This window comes from Lepidochelys olivacea, assembly GCF_965140295.1.
Source record: "Lepidochelys olivacea isolate rLepOli2 genome assembly, chromosome: 3".
In the NCBI taxonomy this organism is placed as follows: domain Eukaryota; kingdom Metazoa; phylum Chordata; order Testudines; family Cheloniidae; genus Lepidochelys; species Lepidochelys olivacea.
Genome location: NC_140413.1, coordinates 153,832,228 through 153,856,055, shown reverse-complemented (window position 1 = coordinate 153,856,055; position 23,828 = coordinate 153,832,228). Strand labels below are relative to the sequence as shown.

At 43.0% G+C, this 23,828-nt stretch overlaps 1 protein-coding gene and 1 long non-coding RNA gene across 9 annotated transcripts in view; one reads left to right on the top strand and one right to left on the bottom strand.

Annotated features, from left to right (window-relative positions):
- Nucleotides 1-11,663, bottom strand: part of LOC311518528 — an 88,806-nt gene extending 77,143 nt beyond the window's left edge. For 2 of the 3 annotated variants that reach the window (XR_014711008.1, XR_014711009.1), the window contains exon 1: nucleotides 11,533-11,648. This is a non-coding gene — a long non-coding RNA (uncharacterized lncRNA). Of the gene's footprint in view, nucleotides 1-11,532 lie in introns of all 3 variants that reach the window. The other variant, XR_014711007.1, reaches the window with a different exon arrangement.
- LRFN2 (leucine rich repeat and fibronectin type III domain containing 2) overlaps nucleotides 1-23,828 on the top strand; it is a 228,792-nt gene that overhangs the window by 42,971 nt on the left and 161,993 nt on the right. Inside the window, exons 1-2 of one of the 6 annotated variants that reach the window (XM_084624417.1) lie at nucleotides 10,345-10,465; nucleotides 10,894-10,991. The exons of 2 other annotated variants lie outside the window; for them this stretch is intronic. The gene's annotated coding sequence lies outside the window, so the exon portion shown is untranslated. Of the gene's footprint in view, nucleotides 1-10,344; nucleotides 10,466-10,879; nucleotides 10,992-23,828 lie in introns of those variants that run through there. 3 more of the 6 variants (XM_084624416.1, XM_084624414.1, XM_084624415.1) reach the window with 3 other exon arrangements.

The following is a 23,828-nucleotide window of genomic DNA, read 5'->3' as shown; positions in this document are numbered from 1 at the left end:
GAAGGTGTCTATTGCAGATAATAAGCCATTTGCAGGGCACAAGAAAAACTTTTATTGGTCCTGCAGATGAGGGCAAGAACAATGCTGCATATACTTGAGCTCCATCTACTGACACTTTATCTAGTAAGTATTTACATATGTACAGATAGCACACATGTACAGGCATTCCAGGAGTGCCCTATCATAATTGGATCTAAGCACCATCACAGCTTTCACCCTACACATGGTCTTTCCATGTCATGGTTGAAGCACATTGGTGATGTGGTGTGTGTGGGAAGTTGGTCGCACCAAAGCCTGTATTGTCACTATTCTGAGATTACATAGCGAACCTTGGTCTCCAGGACACTCAGAGAACTTGTAGAAAAGTTGGGTTTTTTTACATTTCAAGGTCTAAATGAAACTGCAAGAGCAAAGAAGATATTCTGTGCCCATCGTCCTGATGTGGTCAGAGAGGATTTTTTCTCTTGAGGGGGTCAATAAGCATATGGATAGGGGGATCCAGTGGATACAGTGTACTTACATTTTCAGAAAGCCTTTGACAAGGTCCCTCACCAAAGGCTCTTAAGCAAAGTAAGCTGTCATGAGATAAGAGGGGGGTCCTCTCGTGGATTGGTAACTGATTAAAAAATAGGAAACAAAGGGTAGGATTAAATGGTCAGTTTTCAGACTATGGAGAGGTAAACAGTGGTGTTCCCCAGGGGTCTCCACTGGGTCCAATCCTATTTAACATATTCATAAATGATCTGGAAAAAGGGGTAAACATTGAAGTGGGAAAATTTGCAGATGATACAAAACTACTCAAGATAGTTAAGTCCCAGGCAGACTGTGAAGAGCTACAGAAAGATCTCTCAAAACTGGGTGACTGGGCAACCAAATGGCAGAGAAAATTCAATGTTGATAATGCAAAGTAATGCAAATTGGAAAGCTTATCTCCACTACAAATATAACATGATGGGGTCTAAATTAGCTGTTAACACTCAAGAAAGAGATATTGGCGTCATGGATAGTTCTCTGAAAACATCTGCTCAATGTGCGAGCAGTCAGAAAAGCTAATAGAATGTTGGGAATCATTAAGAAAGGGATCGATAATAAGACAGAAAATATCACATTGGCAAAAAAGCATTTCTTCACAAAACACAGTCAGCCTGTGGAACTCTTTGCCAGAGGATGTTGTGAAGGCCAAGATAGTGACAGGGTTCAGAAAAGAACCAGATAAAGTCATGGAGGATAGGTCTACCAAAGGCTATTACCCAGGATGAGCAGGGATGGTGTCCCTAGCCTCTGTTTCCAAGGATTATAGGAGATGGATCACTTGATGATTTACTTGTTTTGTTCATTCCCTCTGGGGCATCTGGCATTGGCCACTGTTGGAAGACAGGATACTGGGCTAGGTGGACCTTTGGTCTAACCCAGTATGGCCATTCTTCTGTTCTTAATGTCATTATACTTTTGTGTGGAGCCTGGGAAAACTAGCTAATGCCCTCGTTAAGGGAAAGGTCCTCCATCCTGCCGAACAGTTTGAGGCAGTGTCTTTCTCCTATTATTCAAACTGAGGGGTTCTGTTTATTAAATCATCTTGTCCATTGGTTAGTAACAGGTGCCACTCATCTGTGAAGAGCTTAAATTGGGGTCCGGGCATCTTTCAGTCTTGGTAGCAGTGAGAGAGCCTCCTCAGCAGGATTTTATATTAGCAGTAGCTCACTGAATAAAACACTTGTTAATGTCTTTATTTTAATTTGTCTCGACTGGATGGAAATGAAAACTACCTAACATTCCAGGCCTTTTTGAGTTCAGTCAGAACCCTTCCTTTTGATCTTTTATCTCTCCAAATAGTAGCAACTTGCTTAGTTAACAGGTTGTGGGCCCTGAGACTACTTCATTTCAAAGAGATCAGAGTGTTTATTGCTGGGAAATAAAATCCCCATTTTTTTTCCCCTTTAAATCTCCCTTTTTCCATCGGCTACTGCCATCTCTGGGCTGACTGCTCATCTGTAGAGATGCTGTCTTTCTAGCTCTCCTCCATCATGCAGCAGAATTTTAATAGCTGCTTCTTTCTCTTGGATTTTTAGAGTTCAGAGCAGCATCATTAGAGGAATGCTGCTGCTTGTTACTTGAGTGAAGGGTCTGTTCCATGGAAGCCCTATGACCTACTGGTTAGAGCAGAGGATGGTGACTCACCTTGGCTGTGTGTCTACTGGTGGGTTTTTGAAATTCTCCCATCATTGATTTTGGACCCTCTTCCAGCTCTGTCACAGAACCACTGGTGGTTTCATGCCCCGAAGGAAGCATGCCTGGACACTATGGGTGTATAGCCATAGCCTCCCCATACTGGCCGCTGTCTGGCACAACAGGCCTGTCAGTAGGGGAGTGCACACTACACTTCCTGAAAGGAGGAGTCAGATGCTCATCTGCATCTTTTCCCAGGTGCACCCAGAAGCACTTTGCCTGCTCCAACAATTGGAAGACAGAATGGTTCCAGGAACTGCCAGGGGCATGCCCTGGACTGCAGCTCCTGCAGCCCCAATATACCCCATAGCGTGTGAAGCACTTAGAAATCCTTTGAAATGAATGTTACAGTTGAGGGGTAGTTGTTTTTTGGGGGAGTACAGAAGGAGGCAGCTTCTGAAGCTCAGTTGACTGAGCTTCACGGAAAAATTTCTTTGGATGAGCTCTGCTGATTTGACTTGTCACATTGGAAAGTCAGCCGGATTAAAGGATCAGGTCACCTTCTGCCTGAAGAAAATAGCTGAAATCCTCAATAGCAGTTGCAAGGAGTTCTCTGGCAGGGACAGCTGTGCGAGATTTGCACCCGTAAGTGTGTGTGTGTTGGGGGGGGACTTTCAAAGTTGGTGTGTGCTGCAGATCAAGCTTAAAACACTCCTCCAGACATGGGTAGTGAGGGGGAGCATGTCTTGCTTTCAGAGGTTTTCATCTCATTAACTATGCTTGATGCTGCCAGGAAAAGACAGAGCCAGGCATGATCGGTTTAAAGTGTTACTAGGGTGCAACATAGAGAGAAAATGCCAAAGAGATTTTTCTGCAATGGGGCTTTTTGGGTGTGAATGTGTTGGTTGTGAAAAGATGTGTCTAGTAAGAATCCTGACCTAAGCCATGCATGGGGGGTGGAGGAGGGTAATAGGTTTGCTGTGTCTGTACACTGCTGTGCCCGCATCCCTTGCCTCCCTTGCTCTGACTGTTCTGCCCACCAACTCAGTCCGTACCCACAGTTCCCCTGCTGTTCCATCCCCGATGGCTGTCCCTGCAAACTCACTGCCAGTGTTCTGTTGCTGCACGTTAATCCTGAACCTCAGCCCCTCTTGCTCTAGTCCTGGATTCCCTACACTGCTAATGCACTTCAGTCCTGAACTGCCTGGTTTCTGCTTTGTTTGTCCCGTCTGCATACCCCCACCTTTAGTGTTCTGACAATTAACCTCATTTGTGATCCACAGCCCCCTCTTCCTTGCTGATCCCTTGCAATTCCAATCCTGGGTCCCCACCCCCGCTGTTCACTCAGCATTCTTCAGTCTAAACCTACAACATCCCCTGCTATTGCATCCCTGTGATCTGGGTAGGGGGAAACATTTTTAAGGGAAGAGCTGCCTCCTGTAGGCCTGGGATCTGCCAAAGATCACTCAGAGATGCTTGAGGTGTGTGTGATTCCTCCTTTCCAAATGTTACATTGTTTTTTCTCTGAGATTCCTCTCCCCTTATCTTTCAACTGAAAGTTACAGAAGTCAGTGTCTCATCTCTGACAAACCTTACTACTTGGTCTGTTCTGAGATGTTTATGATCTATTTTAAAAAAACAGTATGCAAATCTCTTTCTAAACAAGAGACAATCCAAAATGGGGAGGGAGTGAATACTTTTGGGGGGCGCTGAGGGGGGAATAGACACACCTAGGGCCTCATATTCAGAAGTGCTGGTCCCCTCCAATTCTCAACTAACACAGTGGGAGCTTTGGGTGACCAACATCTGTGAAGATCAAACCTTTTATCGTAAACTGTTAGCCTAGTTTGTTTGGCTAAAGTCAAATGCAGAATTTGGTACAGTCCCTGTCAAGGGACTCTCTCTGCTTGGCAGAAAAATTGACTTATTACATCAAGTCAGTTCCATCTCTAATGTGTCTGATCTATGATCTAACTCTGCTTTTAGGATAGTGGTTGGTTTATGGGATGGAATAATCACCTGAAATAGACTATAACATAATGCAGTGTTCTTTCCAGGGCAGAGATACCCCAATTCCTTGTGTCTCAGTGTGCAAGTATCTATGCCCATTCTACTGTATAATATTAGAAGGATAAAAATGTGCACATCTACAGCACCTTTCTTGCAAGGATTAAATAATTTCATAAGCATTTGGTGGATTAGGCTTCACAATTGCTTCTGTGGGATAGGTCAGCATTATTATCCCTGTTGTTCAGATGAGCAAACTCAAGGCTTGATTCTGTCTAAATCAAGCTTAAATCATTTGAAATCATGGTGGTCACACCAATATGTAATTTGGTGTAAGTGAGAAAAGAATCAGGACATAAGGCAAAGAAAGGCTGGTGGTCACATTTCAATATTGTGGCACCCAAAATTACAAGCCATTCCTGAAACCTGTAGCCTATGGGACTTGCCAAAGCTCACGCAGTGAGTCAGCATGGAATTGGAAATGGAAGAGCAGAACTACTATAAGGTAGACTGCTCTGAGGGTATTTATGGCTCAGAAAGAAGCAGGAAATACTGGAAACCTCATTAGAGAGTCTTCTCATGAGATTTCCACTCCAGTTTTGCAGAGTGAAGAGATTCACCCAGCTGAGGAGTTGGAAACATTTGGAATGAAGAGCCAGCCCTCATCTTTGGCTCTGTGCTGGCTTAATACTGGATGGACCATGTGTGGGCTGATAAAGATGATTCCTCATCCATCACTGCTTCCTCATCACTGATATATGCAATGGACCAGATCCATGTGTCGGGAGGTGTACATTACAACTCCATGGGCCCAAGAGAGATTCATCCGGGCAGGCATGGATACCATTGTCACCATCCTCTGGTAATTCTGCCAAGTGTTTACAGCATATCGCCCTAGCCTGCCTGACTATACCCCTCCCCAACTGACAATGCTCATTTTAGGGGCAGTGCTGAATTTACATGGGCAACCTTCCAGAGGGGAGATTATACCCACTTTCTACCACACAAGACTCTGCCTTGACAGACTTGCTGCTGCCCATGTAGACTCTGGGTCTAATAATGGGCATGCCCTTTGAAATAATGATTTCATTGAAATGAGATGATTTAACTGGGAATTGGTCCTGCTTTGAGCAGGGGGTTGGACTAGATGACCTTCTGGGGTCCCTTCCAACCCTGATATTCTATGATTCTATGATTCTATGATAAGCAAGGGGCAAAAAGGTCTGAGACCAGAGAGAGGCCTGAAATGTCTTTTTCTTTATTCTTCCCCGATAGACTTTATTTATTAAAACCATGCATTGCATCAAAAGCCGCACACTGCTGCCACTGAGGAGTGTGGGAAAAATCAGCGTGGATATTATGTAGTACAGTCATTACTATGAAAGGGGTTAGCTGTCCCTCTGAGACATAATACTTTGCAAATGACTCGATATTGCTCTTGATTTCCTTTTTATAATGAAAATACTATTATATTTTATGTTTCCAACAATACAAAAGCTCCATAGGCAGCTGTCAACACCTCCAGGCTATGTTGTTCGTTTTCCCCTACTATCCTGGGGGCAGGTACTGCAATCCCATTGCCATCGCAATTACAAAGAAGGGAAACACACATGCACGCCTGGCTTTTTGTTGTTGTTGTCAACTGTGGTGTTTGGGGAGGCAACCTGTCTAAGAAGACAGGTGTGCCGTTTGTCCTTCCCAAAACGATGATTGTGTTGTGTGTGTGGCCTGACGTTCCTCGGCATTTGTGCATCTGGTTTTGTTTCTGGAAGTGGGAGTTGTGGGTTGGAAACCAAGGCTCCAGACATGATACTGCTGTAACCAGCACAGTTTGCACGCGACTCTCAAAAGGTTTTGAGATTTAATGTGGAGAAATATCCAACGTTCAATTTCTGTTCTCAAGATCTGGGCTCTTGGATTGAGTTTCCTGAGAGCAAAGTTTTCCCATGAGATTTTCTGCACAATGACCTCAGCAACAACATGTTGCTGATGCATCTGAAGCAACAGTGAATGAATGTATAGATTTCGCTGAGAGAGAGCCTTGCTGAGGTTTAACTTGTGTATAATTTTAGATTATTGTTATATACATTTCCATGCTGACATTGTTTTAGGAGTAGATTCACATACCCTGGCTCATGCTGAGCCATGGAATCAATGGGGCTACTCCTGGAGTAAAGTATTACTCAGCATCATCAAGTACCTCTGACACGTCCTACTTCTGGATCCTGGAAGTATTTTGTGTCCCCTTCAGAGCAAAGAGCTGAAAAGTGAATGAGGGATCATAACTGTAAAGTGACGGGCTGCTCAAGATGGTGGCTTGGCTACTAAAGTCAGAGACAGGACTGGGCCTGGGCTGGTAGCTTTTATAGGGTTGGGACAGGCCAGAAGTGGGGAGCATCCAAGCTGCATGAAATTCTGTACCCCTTAAAGGCAGTCTGCAGTAAGTTGTGCAGCTTTACCCTTGGTGTTGTGAAAACCATGCAGGAGCAGCAGGGGGAGGCTCTTGACAATACGACTGGAGAGAGGGCGGGCAGTCCTCCTTCCTCCTGCCGGAGAATTCTAAGAACCCTCTGTGTTGAAGCTCATGGAGTTTCTGCTCCCTTCCACAGGAATAACCCATGGAGGGGAATAATTGTCACTCTCAGGCCTCACTCAGATACCCCTCCCATTGATTTCACTAAGCATTATTTGAATAAGGATTTGGGTCAGAACAAATAATATTTTGTGCTAATGGGAGAGGAGCACTGTAACTGCTAATTTTATAAGACCATGACTAGGAGTCAAGAACTGTGCATTTGATTATTAAGCAAACAAAAATTAAATTTTCTAAGCTTAAATACACATTATTTCTAAATGGAAAAATAGATTTTTATATTGCACTGCGTGTTAACAAATAGACAATTATCTGTTGGGTACGGCTGATCTTATTAAAATGCAGGCAAATATGATTACTTTAATTTTTCATCATCAGAGGTTAGTAAAAGTGCATTGTGGGATCGGTCTCTGTCTCGGTGGGGGGGTTGGTGAAGGGAAAAGTGAGTCTTGACTGATGAAATGTCTTAGCATATCAGTCCCAAAATAAATGCTTCCTCCAGAAACACATGTAATTTACCAGTTAAAACTCAATAGACTTTTGCCTATATATATATATATATATAATATATAACTAACACACACACACACACAAATTCAGGCTCTGAGTCTCTAGAACTCTGTGCCTCATGTCATCATTTACATCTCTGTAAATCAGGGTGTAAATTACTACAATTCTGATCTGGTAGCACTAGCTTTGCCCTGACTTTGCATAGGTGTAAATGCTATCAAGGTGCAAGAGAGAGGAAAATCAGGGCTTCCAACTTCAAAGCGGGTCAGTTAGGAAACAGGTTGTGGCTGCAGGGAAAATAGAAATGAACCTGAGCAATGAGACATTGAGAACCATGTCTGGATTGCAAACTCACTCCCCGCACCCCACGCAGAGTGCAGAGGTGTCAGATCATGGCTCATTCCACTGTCCTGCTGGTGTGAATCAGGAGTGACTTCACCAGAGTCAATGGAGTGACGTGAGTGTTAGGGCCTGTTTTTGTGGTGCAGCAATGTGCATAGAATTGTGGGATTTCTAAAGCGCTAAAGTGTGTTTGTGCACTGACCGGCCCATGTACTCTGCTGGTACAAATTAAACTTTCTTATTCACACCAGCAGGGGCTACATGGGCCAGTTAGTGCGCAACACACTGATGCGTTTTGGAAATCACAGCCCCCTGTGCCACATAGACAGGTCCTAGGATGACAGAAGAATCAGGCCTCTTGTGTACTTTAGATCTTCAGTAATACTCTCATGCCTGAAGAGAGGAAAGAGATGCAACAATAATCCTGTGCTGGGTTAGCAAATGTTTCCTGGCTCAGGAATTCTAGAAGATGCTACTTTTCCCATATGTACGGTTCCCTTGTAGCTGCACTTGATTGGTTATGTGCCCATGTGCTAGGGTGATTACAGGCTCTTTAGAAACTGAGACATATGGAAACTCTTTAGAAACTGATTCTCATTTACACTATGCCCCCCCCCCCTTACACCATTTTGACAGTCTAAAGCGGTCTGAGTGTAAACGAAAAATGGGCCTCACACTAAAATTAAAAATTGCTCTGGATTAGAGCTCTATGAATCAAAACTGGGATGTTGTTCAATTCACGCTGAAGGTTTATTTTTTCCTTTTTGGGTTTGTTTGGCAGCTCTGGGCTTCTTTTTTCTAAAAATAACCAGTGCTGAAGATGACTAAGCATGGACAGACTCCTTCTCTGTTTGACACATTTTTCCATCAACCGGTTTGACCACAGGGTTTACAAAGGTGTACACTTATGTGTTCTCCAGTAAAGAGAGCCTTAAAGCCACCTTTCTAATTGGTCATATGCACTTAATCATAGGTTTCCTTTGGTGTTCTGAACTATGGTGAGAGAATCTGTCCTGTGTGTTGGCGGAAAAAGTCGTGCACAATGTAGTGTTTTGTTTCATTCCTAAGAATAGTTTCTTATGGATACTGGTGGCTTTGTTGAAGGGGGAGTAGGGTTTATTAGGACTTTTATTAACACACTGCTCAATGCCTACTTCTCTCTCAACCACACTTGTTTCTCCCCCTTCCTCCCACAGAAGCCATCTTTTCATGGAATGTTACCTTGGGGGCGGGGGAGGATTGGTACAATGGATCAGCAGCTTTGGGTTGGTATCTGCATTAGTGCTTTGTTCCAGTTTCCACTCAGAGCAAAACTTGGTCCATACCATTTACTTTTTAATTTTGTTTGCAGTACTCTAATTGTCGGGATGGTTTTTGACCTTTAGTTATGAAGGTTGTTGAGTTCTCTACAAATCAAATCCCAGGGCTGCCAACTCTCACGACCTTCATTATTTCATTTCCAGCTCCAGTTCCTGGAGTTATTTGAGAATTGCATCTTTCATCATCAATAAAAAGTTTTTAGCCATTATAGTTACAGTGAGAAGTTTGAAGACTTGATCTCTAAAGGTCTTAAAAACCAGAAAGCAAATGAGAAGAACCCCAAGTTTGCAATCTTTTAAGATCGCATGCATTTTAAGCCATTCTCATGATTTTTGAATGATTAGGGTTTATCAGTACATCCTTCTCATGCCAATGTTGGTGCACCAGGCAGAAACTAGTCTCTTCCATCCCTCTGTCATTAGCTGCACCTTCCATCTTCTCTATGGTGTTGAGATTGACTATTCTGTCCTCTCTGCTAAGAGTTCTTCTGAAAGTTTCTTTTAGGCACCCTCACGTTTCCTCACACCAGTTGATTTCCTCTTAATAGCTTCCTAGGGAAGTCTGTGTGTTGGCCTGTGAAGTACCTGCCCAAATACATCCTTTCTGATTCTGGTGAAAATGAGCTGCTGATTGGTAGTTTCATGCATCTCTTCATTGGAGAGGGAGTCTTTCCAACCAATGCCCAGAATTGTTTAAAGGCACTTATTTTTGAAGGTGTCTCCTTTTCTGCCAAACATTTTTGGTAGCTCTCCCACTCTTGCCGCTGTATGCTAGCGCTGATATACATTTGAGCTGAAAATTCTCTGTTTTGTTCTTATGCTACATATCTTTGATTTCCATACATTGTTTTAGTAAACACTGTGTATGCTTGTCCCATCTTTGATGTCACTTCCTCCTTTGAGGCCTCTGTTGGCCAATATTGTTCTGCCCAGGTAGGCGAACTATTCTACTTTCTTGATATTTTTGCCTTTATAATATGATGTTCCTGCTTTATATCTGCCTTTCAAAGATGTTTGTTTTAGTATAACTTCTACTGAGCCCTGCTTGGCCTACTGTTTTTGCCAGGTTCTGCCGTTAGGTTAGGTTAGGTAATACTTTTTGATTTTCCAAAAATTTTGAAAAATTTAATTTTCAAATTCATTTTTTTCAAAATTGCCAGCAAATTAAACAATCGGTTATTCACACAGCTCTACCTAGTGCAGTGGGGTCTTGATCCCTGACTGGGGTCCTTAGCGACTACCACAATAGAAATAAATAACAAGAAACAACTAGTCTGGGTGATTTAAGAGGCTGAATTCCAGCCATAACAAGCTCCTTAGTGAATGAATACTGTATGGAAGGGATTGTTCATTTTGTTAAACATTTACTACTAGGCAAACCTCAGAAACCTTGGGGACTCAGTTCAGTTAAGATTACATAAACTGAACACTTTATCCAAAGTTTAAATTTCTGCAGTATAATATCTGGGCTAAAAATCTTTGGAGAAAACAGATTTCCATCAGAATTCCACCCTCGCATTTATTTCAGGTGAGTCATAAATCCCATGTGATAGTCTTTTCTGGTATTATGTGGGTGCTTCTGTTTGTAGGAGAAACTCCTATATTTCCCAGTGAAAGATACTGGGAGTAAATACAATATTCTCCAGCTGAGCAAAGAACAAGTTGCTGCAGAAAACACCTGGGGGGGTCCCACCTGGAGGGGAACCACCCCAGCCCTCGCTCAGTGTCTTGAGTAAGCAACAAATAGCTCTGCTAATGTATTTTAAATTACTCAGTGAAAGATGTTTTGCTTTCCTAGAAGAGATTTATCAGCTAAAACACGCCTTTGTGGAATGTTTTTGAGCCTGAACTACATAACAGAGGCTAGTAAATACATCCCACCAGCAAAGAAAGATGGGCCACGGGAGCCATTAGAAATATAAATTCTCTGGTTTTACTGCAGTGTTCTGCTGGCAGGTTCTACGTAACTTGATTGAAGCAAATTCCTCATCCTATCCCTTGCTGCCCACCGTATTCATGCTTCTCCTGCCAAAGTCGGCAGGCAGGTAAGCCAGGTAAATCAATGATCGATTTCTGCAACTCCTTAGCAGTCCAGTTATATATTTCTACCACTGCTGCAAATGTGTCACATTTATTGGGCATAGTATAGGTCTGAGAACTGGAAATCTGGATTTGAAATTTTACTCTAAGACAATAAATACTAATAAAAGTGGAGTCTAGGAATTGGTTATATTAGTGCTTAGTCCTCAGTGGCCATCTAACAGCACAGTCACTGCATTATGCTCTGTGGAGGAGTGGCTCTCAATCTTTCCAGACTACTGTATCCCTTTCAGGAGTCTGATTTGTCTTGCATACCCCCACATTTCACCTCATTTAAAAACTACACTTAAAAATTACTTGTTTTCAAAATAAGACACAAAAATACAAAAGTATCACAGCACACTATTACTGAAATATTGCTTACTTTCTCATTTTACCATATAATTATAAAATAAATCAATTTGAATATAAATATTGTACTTAACATTTCAGTGTATAGTATATAGAGCAGTGCAAACAAATCATTGTCTATATGATATTTTAGTTTGTACTGACTTTTGCTAGTGCTTTTTCGGTAGCCTGTTGTAAAACTCAGCAAATATCTAGAAGAGTTGACGTACCCCTTGGAAGATCTCTGCATACCCCCAGTGGTGTGTGTACCCCTGGTTGAGAACCACTGCTGTAAAACATCTGAGTTTTTGAAACTAAACCGCTGTTAAACGTTGGGTCTGTTTTAACTCTTGCAAATTATTTACCACATTCTGCCTGATGTAATGGGCCTTGTGTCACAAGAAAAATGCCCCTGGCTTTGGAAAGTAGAATATTCATTAGACTAAATTACAGAATGGAATAGAATTTAGTTTAACATAGTATTCTTTACACTGAAGGGATCCCCAAAGCATTTAACAAATCAGCAAGTTGCATACCTGCTGGGGCCTGGTTTTGTTGCCTCTTACACTGGGTTTTTCTAGTGTAACTCAAATGACTTCATTAGAATTGCTTCTGCTTTACAGTCATGTAAGAGAGATCATAATCATGCAAAGACTATAGGCAAAAGCAACAGCTCTTATGTACTTAGCAGTACTTCATATGCAGCCTGGGATGTTTAAAAGCTATTTTACTGACAAGGGAAATGAAGGCCAAAGCCCCATTGTTGTATAGTAGGGCAATGGAATTATTAGATTCCACCTGAACAGTAGTTCTGTTTCCCTCCTCCAGGGGCTAATACCGCCAGCAGTTCTGCACCTTCACACAGTGGTAGCCCTCCAACAGTGATAATTTGCCAGCAGTTACCACATAGCTGTATCTCTACTGGTGTAACTGCATCTATACTAGGACTTTTACCCACATAGCTATGTCTGCAAAGAATCTCACTCCTTAATGCCAAAGGAGTTAAGTGGTAAAACTTAATTATAAACCAGGCTTTAGTTCCCAGAACTCGTGAGTGCTGGAGGTGTGCACATTGGACTGTTGTGGGATTGCTGGGCTATACACTCTAACTTCTTACTGTTGATTACATGTTATACAACATTGCAGTGGGAGTCAGGAGACTTGAATGCTCTTCCTGCCTCTGACTCTGAAACAGCATACAATCAAGAGCAGGTCATTTCAACCCCTTGTGCTTCAGTTGCCCATGAGTGAACAGGGGTAATTATCAGAAAACATCAACTTTTTTATTTTTCATGGAAAACTTTTTCTTTTTCTTTTCTCCCCTCCCCCCCCCCCCCGAAAATTCAAAGAGAACTGAAAAATTTCACCTAAAAACCAAAAAAAATTATTCAGGAATGTCTCCACACTGTTTCATGGGAGCTGCATGGGTGGCTCATGCTGCAAGTTCGCTTGCTGGGCCAGGCTGCCTGGCCATACTATATCTCCCATGATGCACCATGATCTCCTATCTTGCTGAGCTACTAGAGGGCCTCAGAGGCGATGCAGTGCAGCTAGGGAACCCAGACAATAGAAGAGAATGCGGGTATGAGGCCCCTAAACTACATTAAACACCTTGGCGGTATTTCCGATCAACTGTTTTGGTTTTGGCTATTGGGTGTGTGTGTGTGTGTGTTTCTTTGTTTGTTTTTTTGACAAAAAGTTGAAATTTTTGTGGAAAACAGATGCCAATCTCGAGAAGTATTTAGTTAAAAATCAAATTTTTTAAACTGCTTCAGTGGAAAATTTTTGACCATCGTAGTAATGGCACTTTGCTTTTTTTTGTAAATTGCTTCAAAACTGATGGGGAAAAAAATTCCTATTTAAATGGTAAGTATCATTACTGCTACTAATTATTGTGAGTGCTCATTGATCACACTAGCCTGTTAGATGTGTCTGACTATTTAGGTCCTTTAGCATGCTCATCAGCACAATAGCTGAGGTTTGTGTGCAAAAGCTGAGCTCCTGGTATTTATTTAGTTAGGAAAATAAAGGTGGCATCCTGAAGCTTTTGTTTTGAAAGAAAAATATGAAAAGATTTTACCTGAAACTAGGAAACAGGTAGTAGGGGAAAATCTATTTGAATTTTGGGCCTATCAACTTTTCCCGTGTTCCTTTGATTTAGATTTTTGCATGGTCCACTGGAAAAAGGAATAATCCTATCGTAAGCATCTGATTGAAGTGGTAATGGAAATAGACTCTGCTGTTTTGTGCATGGGCACAGCTAGAAGTTCAGGATGTGTGCAACAGTAAAGTGCTCCTGGGTTCATTTACATGATGATGATGGCGGCATTTGGGAATCGATGTACTGTGGTTCCCGCTGTGTCTGTTGCTTTGCAATATGGGTACATTATCATTTTAGAATATTAAAAGGTAAAATTCAAAGAGCTCTGAGGTGTCAGAAATGTCTTGTGAGTAAGACTCACCGCTACGAGTGTTATGTGCGCTAGGTCACAGCTAGGGAAGAACTGGAGATGAGGAGAAACCAGAAGTCCAGCTCTACCCTTCCCCAAATTTACAGGGTGTTTAAAATACGAACCCAGGTCACATGCTGAGATTTTCTTTATTTTTGTAACATCTCTGCACTTCTGGGTTCCAGCCAGAGCCAGATTCTGGGGATGCTATCAGAATGACACATTTGCAGTGTTAGCACCCTGCTGAGAAGAAGCAAAGATCAGACATCCATATGAGGAAGCCCATGGTGAGATTTCCAGCTGCATTTTTGCATTCCCACGAGTTTTGGAAAAATTGACTGTTGGGGTGCTTAACTGAACTGAACCTCCATTTCGCCCATCCCTAGTCAGAACCCATCAAAATACTGATTTGCTGTCCCGTGATTATCCAAGCCTCACTGTTTATTGAGTTGGTTAATGCACAGGGTCAGACTGCAGCTGGGCAGGTTGAGGGCCTGTTGCCTTCAGACCTGCAAAGCTCCCGAAATCTACCAGGCTGAATCCATGGGATTGAAGCAGGCAAGCGTTTGTAGATGTTTTTTGTATCTCTGAAGAAAATAGGGGGAGAAAAGGAGAAAATCATAGATTTGAAACACATAGGAAAGTAAACATGGGAAAACACTTCTGACCACAACCTTGAAAATGTTGACTATGAGATAACAAGAATGCCATTAGGAAGCAGAATACTAGACACTTGCTGAGCCAAGCTCTTATCAAAATAATAGGCTTTCATCTCCATCTATCTCACTGTGACATCTAAAAATGGAAGTGTTGCCTCTTTGTTTCTATTTTGTTCTTTCTCTGTCTCCATTTTGTCTCAAGGGTCCTTTCAGGTCCCAATATCCTACAGTGTTTCAGCACTATATATTAAATGTATATATGTTTATGTGCACACACGTGCTGTAAAATAGGACCCTCTTTCAGTGTTATGTTGGATGTGAAAGACCCTTGAGACAGAATGGATATCTGCACATCTCCATAGTCTTAGTTTTACTGGTAGGAAGAGAGTATCTTTTTCATAGGAACTCAGTTTTATCCACTAAATCAGACTACATGATTATAATCTGGTCTAAAAAAACCTCTCTAAATCTGAGTTCAGTCAGTAGGGCAGGAAGTTCTGTATATTAGATGGAATTTTAAGAGTTTATCAACATGAGTTTGAAATGGTTGCATTATTCCCAAGTAAAGAAGATCGCCCTTCCCCCCGGCTGTGGCTGTCCCTGAGATCATGGGGATGGGTAGAAGGGGGCTCATTGGAAAAGATGATACAGCCCCCATCAGACCATCTTACTGAATCAGCAACAGTGACTTGGTCTCTTCTGGCACTTACGTTTCAGGGTTAAGTGAGGAGGATGCTGTCAGCGTAGTGGTGGCAGTTATGCTATGGATCCGACGTATGGACCCCTAGACTTTTATCTACTGTACATCTGTTCAATAAATGCAATGATCAAGTCAATTCCATGGCCATGAGTGAATCTGCAGCATCCCCTTTTGCCACCTGTGGTGTTTGACCTGGATGAGAAGGAGGGGAGCATTCTCTGTGTGACACAGATCCTCAATGCACCTGTTTTGCACAGGCTGTCCATCTCCCTGAGCTGTACTATCCTACAGGGCCTAATCTAGAGCTGCAGACGTAAGAGCTTTATCCTCTGCTGCGCTGCTCTCAGCGGTTCATCTCTGACTAATCCAGTGTCAGCATAAAACCAGCTTTCTCACTCTGCGCAGAGGCTTTTAGCTGCCTCTAGCTGAATTGAAACAACCAGGCCCCCTGAAATGTAGATTACACAGTGCCTGAAGACAGCAGGGCTGGTGGGTGGACTTTGAGTCTTTTGACTAGGGCACAGTGGTGGTGATGCTTTTCACTTCCTATAGTGCCTTTCACCTGAGGATATCTGAGCACTCTGAAACCTCTATCAATCAGGCTCCACAACACTACTGTGAGGCAAGGAAGTGTTAACAGTGCAGTTTTGCAGATGGGGAAACTGAGGGTTTAAGGGAAAAATTGTCAAAAATAGACTGATTTTTTGGTACCTTGCTTTTGGGTGCCCAAACTAAAATAGTTAGGGCCTTCTTTTTCAGAGGTGCTGAGCATCTCCAGATCCCAGTGTTTTCAATAGGTGTTGTGGGCACTCTGCACATATGAATATCAGGCCTCTTTAATATGTCTTATATGCCCAAAATCAGTGGCTACTTTTGAACATTTTGGCCTCTCTGATTTTGCTGAAGGTCACCCAGTGACTCCACACCAAAGCTGGGACTAGAACCCAGGAGTCCTGATTCACACTTCTCTAACCACTAGTCCGTGTTCCCCTTCTGAACTGAGTAAAGGAGATATCTTTATCAAATGCCCCAAAGGAGAATCGTACTGCTCTGTATCTCTAGGCACTGCCACATCTGAGATACAGGCTGCTTTTGGTGGCTAACAATTTGGCAGAAGAGTAATGGAGTAGAATAGCCACTAGTGAACCTCCGAGTGCTTTGGGTGTCCAGTTCAGATAAGCACTTGAAAGGTCAGAGGGTTATCAGGAGCTCTTCCAGTTTCCTTGGTTGAGAAATCACGAGGCGAGTGTGTTCAAGAGTTCTGAACACTTCCTAGTCAAGCTGCATTAGAAATACCCTGGGGCATAATTCTGTGGGGTGTTTGGGGGCTTACACGTCCAGCTGTTATCAGGACGTTCAGCGGTGCCAGCAAGAGGAGACAAATGTTGGGGCCTAGTGCTTCATGTTTTCTGGGGCCCCATCCGCTCCCATTTCACTTTATCTACATAGATGTTTTGGGGACCCCTCTGAGTTCAGGGCCTTAGTACAATTGTCCCTCCTTTCATCAGAGCTGGGTGCCAACCTTAAATGTAAATGAAGTGTCCCACTGTCACTGTTTTGCTCCTCAACCCATTTTCCAGCTTTGGTTTTGCTTTTACCAAAGGAGTGATTTTTATTGATCATTTATACATCGCCCAAAAGTGTGCTCAGTTCTTTAGATAATGTAAGGCCTCTTACTGCAGCTGGCCCTTGTGCAGGGGGAAGGGGGAGGCAAAGAGCCTTGACCCCCTCCCTCCACAGCACTTAACAAGAGCAAGATGCTATCATAGCTGCTGAGCTTGGGAGAGTACAGCAACTGCCCTTTCCCTGCACCACCGAGAGGCAAACGGAGCAACAGGATGCAGCAGCGCTGTGGTCTAACTCTTGTACTGCATTCAAGGACCTGGGCAACTATGTCAAGGGCAACAAACTGCAGCATCCAAAAGGAAGGTGCCATGTTTGCAGTAACTCTGGGAGGTTGGAGAGGGCTTGTGCTTCCTGAGGAGCAACCATTTTCAGAGTTTTTCTGGGAGTCGTACAGTTCTGTTATCACTCCCCAATGCAGACCTGTGGCACGCTCTGGTCCTTAATAAAACTGTCCCAGGAAGTTTACTGTGAAAGGCTTCAGTTCTGCTAGGTGCTGAGTGCCCTCAATGCCTGTGGACTTGGTGAGTGCTAAGGGCATTCAGCACCTCGTGACCCAGGTCTCTAATTAAACATCCAGAGACAATAGAAAGAGCGAGAGCACAGGGAGCAAGCTTTTTGTTTTCTTTCCTTTCTCGTTCTTTGCCATTTTCCTCTTAGCTCTACAGTTCCAATTCCTTCAAAACCAGTTCACCCATCACTGACTGCTTGTGTGTGTGGAGGCTGTTAATTTAGTGCCACTGATTGTTAAACAAAATACTTAGAGTGCTACTTTCTGTGTGCTTGAATCTGAATGAGTGGCAATCTTAAAGGCCCAGAGGAATGAAATGGTGTCTTTTCCTGGTCTGAGGTATCGGAATGCTTTTAACCATATGGGCAGCTCTTGGATTTTTACAGGGATACAAACCCCCCGCCCCCCCCAGTCAAAACACTTTTCATTCCAGACTTGAACTGTGTTTTGAGGAAAGCAGAAAGGTGTTTCGCAGAAAACTACCTCCCCCCCCGCACATAAGTGGCACAGTTTAACTTCGAAACATCACAACCTTCCCAGAGCCTGAGCGGAATTCCCAATGCCACCCAAGGGGCTAGAATTTTGCCATTTTTGCCACACAAAACAGATCCAGTGGAAAATACAGTGGGGAGATTTATATACACAGAGAACATGAAACAATGGATGTTACCATACACACTGTAAGGAGAGTGATCAGGTAAGGTGAGCTATTACCAGCAGGAGAGTGGGGGGGAGGGAACCTTTTGTAGTGGTAATCAAGATGGGCCATTTCCAGCAGTTGACAAGAACAGTATATGCCATGTGCCAGCAATGCCCCTCTGCCATGTACATTGGTCAAACTGGACAGTCTCTACGTAAAAGAATAAATGGACACAAATCAGATGTCAAGAATTATAACATTCAGAAACCAGTTGGAGAACACTTCAATCTCTTTGGTCACTCGATCACAGACCTAAAAGAGGCAATTCTTCAAAAACAGACTCCAACAAGAGACTGCTGAATTGGAATTAATTTGCAAACCGGATACAATTAACTTAGGCTTGAATAAAGATTGGGAGTGGATGTGTCATTACACAAAGTAAAACTATTTCCCATGTTTATCCCCCCCCCCCAGGCCCACCCCGTTCCTCAGACGTTCTGGTCAACTGCTGGAAATGGCCCACCTCGATTATCACTTCAAAAGGGTCCCCCCACACACACACGCTCTCCTGCTGGTAATAGCTCACCTTACCTGATCACTCTCCTTACAGTGTGTATGGTAACACCCATTGTTTCGTGTTCTCTGTGTATATAAATCTCCCCACTGTATTTTCCACTGAATGCATCCAATGAAGTGAGCTGTAGCTCACGAAAGCTTATGTTCAAATACATTTGGTAGTCTCTAAGATGCCACAAGTACTCCTTTTCTTTTTTCCTAAATAATTATTCTCCCTCCTTGTTTTTAATCTTCAAACACAGACAATGACCCTATCTGTCCTTGCTTAGTCATAGTTGAGCTCTCTTAATCTTTCCTTATAAGTCTATTCTAACTTTTTTTTTGTCATGAACACTCACAAATAATAATCACATACAAGCAGGTTCTCACCATATTGTCTAGTTCATGTAACAAGTCATGGGAAGTAACATCATAACTGTTGGCTTGAGAAAGCTTCATTTATGGTTTCCAGCAGTCCTCAAATTTTGTAGGACAAATCACTTTATTTTTACAGAACTGTCCTGTAGACACATCAAACCCAGCTTGCAGGACTATTCTAGAGAGCTAGACTTCTCCTGAGCATGTGAATGAAGCATCAGAATGTGATAATATTGTGTCCTCATGTTGCAATATTAAGATAGTATGTGATGGTGGTGTGCCCAGACTCAGAGTTGAAGTCATCCTGTATTGATATATCATGGCATAAAGATGCTAACATTGTCTAGCAAAACTGCATCTTGCTAGGTGATCAGCTTGTCCTGCAGAATAAATACCATAAGCAGGAGGAACCTTAGATACATGGAGCCAGATTCTCATTTATCCTAATTCTCATTTACCTTTTATACCACTCTGGCAATGGAAAAGAGCCTTAAAGTGAGAGCAAATTACACTGGCACCCACTTTAAAGCACCTTTACACTTCCACTGCAGTGTAACGGGGCTGTAGTATAAATCAGAACATGGCCCATCATGTTTAGTTTCTGGCTAAAGCTTCAAGGAAAGCCAGGCTGAACGAGTTTATATTAAATTAGACCCTGAACTTCAGCCATAACTTGAATCTTTTTAAGGTTTGCAAAAGTGTGGCTATTGTTTTAATCTTTTTGACATATCTTCTTTTCTGGGTTTTGGCCAGGACTGGAAATGGAGGTGCCAAAAACCCCATAGTGAAGGCTGCTCAAATGAAATTGTCAGCCCAGCTAAGGTGAATGTTGAGCATTTTTTGCACACCAAGTTTAAGAACTATTTTAAGTTCATCTGATACTCTTTTCAGGGTAACTGCCCCAAAGAGCTGTGGGGGGAAAAAAAAGATAGAATATTGAGGAGAAAAGAAAACCAGTTGGAAGCACTCAGAGAAGCAAGCTCAGGGTTTAGCTGATTGCCATATTTGGGGTCGGGAAGGAATTTTCCTCCAGGGCAGATTGGCAGAGGCCCTGGGGGTTTTTCGCCTTCCTCTGCAGCATGGGGCACGGGTCACTTGCTGGAGGATTCTCTGCACCTTGAAGTCTTTCAACCATGATTTGAGGACTTCAATAGCTCACACATAGGTGAGAGGTTTATTGCAGGAGTGGGTGGGTGAGATTCTGTGGCCTGCGTTGTGCAGGAGGTCAGACTAGATGATCATAATGATCCCTTCTGACCTTAAAGTCTGAGTCTGAGATACACTATTGAAACTTCTATTTATTTTAAATAAGGGATTTCAGAGTCTCTCAGTCATTTGATGAAATGTTTTCTGTTAAATCCTGAAGCATCTGGGAAGTGATGAACTTGTGTATTTACAGCTGGATTCATGAAGAAAGCCAACACGGGTCAGGAGGCGCCAGCTGTTGTGTGATCTCTGTCATTTCTCAGCATGGGTTTGTAAAGCCCCAGAAACCAAAGCACTGAAGGAACAGGCAGTGCTAATGCACCTCTTACACTCTCCATGGCAGGAAACTGATCAGTGGGGAAATATCAGTGGTTGATCCCTGCTCCAGGGAAGGGCCATTTCTCCCTCCAGTGTCATCTGAGGTGAGAGAGAATCATTCTTGTCCCTAAAAAGAAAAGGAGGACTTGTGGCACCTTAGAGACTCACAAATTTATTTGAGCATAGGCTTTCGTGAGCTACAGCTCGCTGTAGCTCACGAAAGCCTATGCTCAAATAAATTTGTGAGTCTCTAAGGTGCCACAAGTCCTCCTTTTCTTTTTGTGGATACAGACTAACACGGCTGCTGCTCTGAAACCTGATTCTTGTCCCTGTGGCACAGGGTTAAACTGATTCCCACATCTGAGGCCAAGAATAAATCCCTAATCCCATAATTTCTGAGATACAATTGCTATCTAATAATTATCAATTCCTCCTTCAATACCAGTCGTGTGGATTTTCTCAAGGGATTGAGCCCTTATATGAATTCAGTCTAAATATATATTCATTTCCAACGGTATTTAAAATGTTTTAAATCAGCACCGCCATAATGGAGTTAATTGATATTGTAATGGGCTTCCCCACCTCCACTAGCTGGATTGCAGTTGGGTGGTGTTTGAGAGAGCAGTTCGGGGAGGGGGAATGGGAATGGAAACACCCAAGATGCTGTAACTTTGCCAGCTTGTTCTTTGGGTGCTGCTGGTGGTGGGTTGCTTCTTGAGGCAGACACTTCTGTGTGAGGGCTGTGGCTGCACTAGTGTTGGATATTTAGATGTGGTCTCGCCTCATTCCTTCGGCGACCCCTAAAGTTACCATATTTTTCTCAGTGTTTGTTGGAGACGGGTGACCTCCTGAAGGTTCGATGTACCTGAACGTTTGGATACTGATCTGAACTAGAGTGGCCTTCTCTTTGGGGGATAATAGTATGTTATAGAGAAAGAAGCTGATAAGACCCCCATTCTGCAATTAGATCCTTGTAGGCAGACTCTTGAATTCTGTGCGGTACCATGTGGGCACACAAGCCCATCCAGGTAGCTCTGATTGAAGGATCATAGCCTATATGCTCTCCTTTCAGCCTAGTGCCTTTATCATTCAAAGAGTTATTTGTGGACTTTTAAAATTGTGCATCATGTAGGGGAAGTATTGGTTAGGGACTTTTTGGTACCATGGATTATGTCCCCAGTAGTTGCTAATGACTTTTCCCTGAGCCATTAGGGCATAGCATATAAATGCCTATTTAGAAAATGATTAAAAGAAATTCTAGTATCAATGGTAAACATTCTCCTAGGTAGCTGTTACACATGCAGAGAAGCCAACATTAAATAACTCAGCAGTAATACCCCTTCTGTTCCTCCAAAGTGCTGAAAATGATTTCAACTTTTTGCATGGCTAATCAAAGAAATTAGCATTTGAAAAGGCCTTTGGATGTCTTAGCCCCCTTGCCTCCCCCCATGTCTTTCTTAAAGACGTGCTCTAGATCAAACAGAAATGCTGGGCTTGATGCAGAAATTACTGAGGGAGGTTCTATGGTCCGTGTTATACAGGAGGACAGACGAGATGATCATAATGATACCTTCTGGCCTTAGAATTTGTGAATGTATGAATTATATTCTCTGGCCTTTTATCCAGAGCAGTTTTAAATGATTCAAGCAAAGGGGGCTACCAGCATCACTTCCCATGAGAGACTATTCTACAATCTCCTAAACTTCAGTGTTAGGACATCTTCCCTGATATTCATCCTCAAATTCACCCCATGGCCTCCTTTTGGGCCACCCTAAACTAATGCTCTCCCTTCTTATGATTTAAAATCTTATACTTGTAGACAAGTCATCTAGCCTCCATTCCTCTTCTTTACCTTTCCCCCCTTAGCCATTATGAGGTGATATACACCTCTGTGCAGAGGGCCAGCATAAGCCACTGGGGACTATGTGGTACAGGTCTGTCTCTGTGCCGATCCACTGAGGATATGGGTCTGTTACAGTCCCCAGCTACAGAGCCTTGGCTCTTAGTTCTGAAGTCCCCAGTTCAATCCCGGTGTGTTGGCCAGGAGTACAGCTGTCAGGCCAGCACAAGGCTTAGGCACCATTTAAATCCACTTAATCCCCAAGGTAACATTTGGCTGGAATTTCTGCTCCTGTGCTCCCCTCCGGGGCACAGAATGGAGGGCAATGTAGAGCCCACACAAGGGTTGTCTAGGCCCTCTGCCAGGAATTGAATTTACTTTGGGGTGAAAGATTCACCACAACTGATTGTGGTGTGTGTGTGTGTGTGTGTGTGTGTGTGTGTGTGTGTGTTTTTAAACCAAATCAATTTATGATTTTTATGGACGGCAAAAGAAAAAACAGTCCAATCCTGGTAAATGGGGATTTGTTCATTTTACACTTCTATGGACCAGAAAAGAAATTGTTGAACCCTATTTGCTTTCAGAAAGCACACAGTGGAGATTTTCTCCTGGGCTCAGACCTTTCTGTGCCAAATTTCAGCCTGGAACACAATTTTTCAGACTGTGTATTGTGTTTTTGTTTGGGCTGATCTGTTCCTGTATGTCAGCAAGAAAGCAGCCCCTTTGGGTTCACATTTGGCTTCTTCAACAGTGTCTGCAAGTCTGAGTTTCCCCTAAAAGTGTCTAGAGTGGAGGATTAAAAACAGCCAGGAGCATTTTAATTATTTTCATGACACGACATTGCAGGGGGAGGGATAGAGGGAGGGGAGTAACAATCCATAATGTGATATTAAAATGTGAAGAGAGCAGAGGGGAGCAGTTTAGACTTTCTATTGTGTTGATTTCAGGCACTCTAGTTGCAATGTTTAGGAATTAGTCATTTGTAACTTAAAACATGGCAGAGATAATAAAACACATATAATGACTTGCTTTGGGGGAGGCATGGCAGCATCAGGAAAGTATTACCCGAGTGGGTGGAGGTGGGAAATAGGACAGAGAGTGCAGTAGTTTTGCCTGAAACTGAAGTCATATGCATCCTGGCTGTCCAGCCATAATCTCTACCCCTCACCAGCTCAGTGCTTGAGCTGCAGTCTGTGTTTCTCTGAATGGCCGGATATTCTGATAGCAGTTTACTCATAGAATCAGCCAGCCCTCAGTCTGTTTCAGTTCTCCCTGTGGACCAATAAGGTTTTTCAGTGGGGTGCTGCTGTCTGATAGACTTGATAAAGTTGATCAGAATGGGGATCCTCTCAGGCAAAGCACAGGATACTCATCATTCCGAGAAGTCTTCTCCCTAGCAGAGCTATTAGTGCTCTGAGCAGGGAAGTTTGGGTTGGTGCACCATAGTCTCTCCTATTCTCTGCCTCAGGTACACAATAGTTGAGTTTTTGAGGGCTGTAATACTTTGGTCTCATTCTGGTTGTTGGCTTCAGTGTGTAGGGTGCTAGATGGTGCTGATGGCTTGGGATATACTGGAGGTCA